Here is a 4,737-nt window from a genome sequence, read left to right on the forward strand (position 1 = left end):
CGAGGCGGCATTTAAACGCTAAACTCTGGGACAATTGGTACATTTAAACCAAAAGCCCGAAGCGTACCCCCGACAGAGATTTAAAACCTCCGCCCAGAATAACCTTTAAAAATAAGAAAGGCAAAATAACAAACAAAAATAACAAATAGTGTCCCGATGGAAGGATTACTTACAACCCAGCTGAGAACACACTAAATAAGTCTGCTCATTTGCACAGGTGAACACTGAAAACCTCATACATACACTTACTTATACATGTAGCGATCCGTGACGAGCCCCCAATTTTATGTTACGGCCAGCTCGTTTCAAGCCACAACATAAAAAAGGGATGACACACCACCGTGCAATCAATATAAATGAATTTATTGATTTAACAAACATAACAATAATCACAAATAACATACATAAGTCTAGGGAAAAAATAAAGTATCAAAGGAAATAACAAAATAACAATAACTAAGTCTTAAAGCTACAAGATATAAGAAATGTATAACTAAAGAAAGAGAGAGATGTCAAGAGCAACTCCTGGGAGAACCACCCCACCAACAAACAACCCTGAGTCCTTATATATATTCTACACCCCTGATCACTATTAATTAATTAATCAATCAATCAATCAGAAGCGACACAGAACTCCCGCAGTCTGCCACCAACAGGTAGGGAGGACACTCCGGGTCGTCACAACAGTGATAAGGTATAGCTAAGAGTGGTCCTAACCAACCTTACGAAAGATAGTTTTACATTTAAGTGACTTATGTATTACCAGCTTGGTCCTTTTGTCCTTATTTCCCAGTTCTGTGTTTAGTGTATTCAGCTCATCCACAGTCTGGCATGGTCCATTTTCCAGGATGTCCCCCCCTTCCACAGTCACTGTCACCGTCCCAGCAACAGCAGCCAGAATGCTTCTTTGCATCGTTAAGATGTCTTGCTGGGTTTCTGCAATGTCTTGCAGTTTTTGCAAGACTTTTGTGCGATAGTCTGTGAAGTAATATTGCAGATTGGTACTTGAAAATACAGTACTGTTTTAGGGTGAAAAATCAAAAATGTGACTTACTCTTTGTTGCTGCTTCTGAAGAACACTGGGGCTCTTCTAAGAGGAGCTGTGAGGCAGCTGTGGCATTACATCAGAATTTACTTTTCAAAGTTTAGAAGTAAATCACTCTATCTAGAATGGTTAATACAATAATAATATAATGACATTTTGTAAAATACCTTGAAGGGGTTGTGCCATACACGATGGCCGGGATGCTGGCGGTGATTCTTCTGCTGCAAAAATAAAATCCAAACAGACTTAGCATTCATAAGTTAAAGGGATAAGTATACATAAAAAAGAAAGACAAGTCAAAATGTATCTGTTGCCAGTGAGAAGGCAGAGAGAGAAATATTTTTTTATTGATGTCTTTATACTTAAAAATATATTTGTATATTCTACAAACCATTGTCCAGAGGCTGAAAATTGGAGAATGGCTAATCTGTGAATATAAAATAAAAAGGAAAAGGCATCTAATAGGTTGGTTAAAAGTTATGTGTTAATCATGTTACATGTTTAAAACTTACATTTCGGTGGAAGAGGTTTTGAAACGGTTTTATTCTCAGTTGGGAAAACTCTGCTATCATCTAAAATTAAAAACATAGTTCACAAATAGAACTGAAATTAATAAAACAATTATGACACATCATGCAGTCCATAATGTTTGAGATAAATATATTTTTTTTCATAACCCTTGTGCGATCTTCGTTTGGGGTACATTCAGGGTCTTTGGGGTTTTTAAATGTAAATTGTTTTTAAATGTAATTTTACTTTATTTATTATTGTTTTAGTTTTTGGAAGATTTATCATATCTTTTAAATGTATATAAATAAATTAAAAAATATTTTCATACAAAAAACAGCTTTTCACCTAAAAATTCACTTTATAAAGCAACATGTTCTCCAGCCAATACGACTATATAGGTCGTTTGTCACTTCCCTGAAATACGACTCATAAGAGCGTTTACTAAAGTGGCGCCCCTATCGACAACAAGATACTTTCATTTTAATTCATGAAATACGACCCATAAGAGCATTTGCTTTCATTTTAATGCATTGTTCCCTTTTATCTGCGTCATATCTCGGGTTTCGCGTAGCTCAACTGGTAGAGCATTGCAATAACAATATGCAATCATGTGATCACGCGATCATGGGTTCCATCCCAGGGAACACATGTGCTCATAAAGAGTAAATGCACTATAAATCACTAAGGTTAGGTTTAGGGGTGGGGTGGGTGTAGTCATTAATAAAAATCATTTTTGATAAATGGAAATAGGAGAAATGGTGTAAAAAGTCCACACATTGCATTTAAATGAACATGCATTTTGATTGGTAATGACAGTCATACGTCATTCATGACGACAGACGTAACACAACACTGTCATTATTTTTACGCCCACTAGAGGGGGCATGACTTCAAAACGTAAATATAGGTCGTAATATGTTTTTTTTTTGGAGGACAGTCTGTTATAAAAGACCCACATTTCTAACTTTCATTCAAGTGGAGGTAACACTTTACTTGAAGGGGTGTGCATAAGACTGACATGACACCTTCATAATCATGACATGACACATGTCATGAATATGAAGGAGGTTTTATGAATGTTTATGACAACTGTCATTAAATGTCATTCGCTCAATTATGTCATTTTTAATGCAAAGATGACATTGTTTGAGATGTCCGAGTTATGACAACTTGACATAAACCAATACATCATAACCTGTCAGTGTCTTTGTCATGACAACTTGACATTAGCAAAACATCATAACCTGTCATAAACATGACATAGCAGATTAATTATCAAACTTAAAAAACTACTTAGCTTTATGGGTTAACATTACATTACATTATTTTGGCAACACTTCAGTATAGGGAACACATATATAAACGATTAACTATGACTTTTCCCTCAATAAACTCTTAATTTACTGCTTATTATAGTTAATTGTTAGGTTTAGGTATTGGGTAGGATTAAGAATGTAGAATAAGGTCATGCAGAATAAGGCATTAATATGTGCTTTATAAGTACTAATAAACAGCCAATATTTTAGCCATATGAATGCTAATAGTAATAAAAACTAGTTAAAAGACTCTAAAATAAAGTGTTACCATTATTTTATAACAGTGTCATCTTTTTTTAAGAAATTTGAAATTGTCTATTATCTGACCTTCTGTTGGTGGAAACTTAAAAAAACAAAAAACAAAAACAAAAAAAACATGAAATGAAAATGTCACTTAATGACATTTTAATGACAAGTTCAATTTGTACCACTGTACTTGAGCTCAAGATACATATTTATGACACTATTATAATGGCCTCATGACAGCCAATGTCAAAACCAACCACATGACAGTTTAATGTAATGTTAACCCATAAAGCTAAATGATGTCAAGTTGTCATGACAAAGACACTGACAGGTTATGATGTATTGGTTTATGTCAAGTTGTCATAACTCGGACATCTCAAACAATGTCATCTTTGCATTAAAAATTACATAATTGAGTGAATGACACTTAATGACAGTTGTCATAAACATGCATAAAACCTCCTTCATATTCATGACACGTGTCATGTCAAGATTATGAAGGTGTCATGTCAGTCTTATGCACACCCCTTCAAGTAAAGTGTTACCCAAGTGGATAACATGGATAATTTGACATGGTTTAGTGTAAGATTTTTGCCCATCTTTTGGAAAATGCAGTTTTAAAAGTAAAAAAAATATCTTTCACCAGTAAATGGCTGCAGAGCTCCACCTTTTGATTTCTGCTATTTGACTAACTGAAATATATCTTTTCACAAGTTTTTTTTCAGTTGGATCCATATCTAAATATTATAAAATCACAATTATAATAAAAATTACTTTTTGTCAAAGTTTATCATTTTTTTTGACTGATTTTATTTTTTTAATAATAATCTTACATTACGATTAGACCCTGCTTAGAACATGGACAAAATTCATCCTCAAAAACATTATTGAATACTTACCATCTGAGGAAGAATCTGTTTCAGACAGATATCTTGTTGGCTTTTTGTGTGCCCTCTTTTTTTTTCATTGTGGAGCTGTCCTCTGTTTCAATATTTGAGGTCTCCACAACACGCCTGCATTTCCGGACACCTTTGGTGTATGAGTCTGGAAAATATGTTGTTGGTGTAAAGTATAGTTTGTTTTGTTTTTTTAAGCAATTTTCTTGATAATTAGATATGATTTTAACAATCCTCACTGTACTGAAGATACTGTAGATTAAAGCCAATTTTTTTTTTATTAGACACCGCCTCCACTTTCCTTTGTTTGGCATTGTGCATTTTTTTACAAGCTGCCTTATGTTTCCAAATGTCCAGTAACAGAACGTTCCCTGAAAGAAAAAAAAAAGGGTTTGCTTTACCATTCTTGAACAGACATTTATACTGTAAATGATTGTGAAAGCTTATTGAAACCAAAAACATACCTCTTTGGTCTCTTCCAACCACGAGGTTGGGACTAGTTCCACTGCACTGTCCTCTGTAAATTCCACCACTGCATATTTTTTTGTGTCCATCTGTTGAGATTAAATTAAACACACACACACATTATATATATAAATGTAAAGATATTGCATTACAGTTATTCAACAACTTATTATTGCATATGTGCATATTATAACATTATAAATTTAATGACCTTCACTATTTCTTGTCCCTGATTTCTCTGAATGTCCTGTAACTGGAG

General features: G+C 33.9%; 1 long non-coding RNA gene across 1 annotated transcript; it reads right to left on the bottom strand.

Moving 5' to 3' along the window:
• Positions 1-867: 867 nt before the first annotated feature.
• Positions 868-4,737, bottom strand: LOC125268141. The gene is made up of 7 exons (XR_007184815.1): positions 4,478-4,737; positions 4,017-4,384; positions 1,558-1,617; positions 1,437-1,472; positions 1,213-1,266; positions 1,055-1,111; positions 868-978 (listed from the first exon to the last, which is right to left on the bottom strand). It is a non-coding gene; the product is annotated as an uncharacterized LOC125268141 (long non-coding RNA).

This window comes from Megalobrama amblycephala, linkage group LG5, assembly GCF_018812025.1.
Source record: "Megalobrama amblycephala isolate DHTTF-2021 linkage group LG5, ASM1881202v1, whole genome shotgun sequence".
Taxonomy (NCBI): Eukaryota; Metazoa; Chordata; class Actinopteri; order Cypriniformes; family Xenocyprididae; genus Megalobrama; species Megalobrama amblycephala.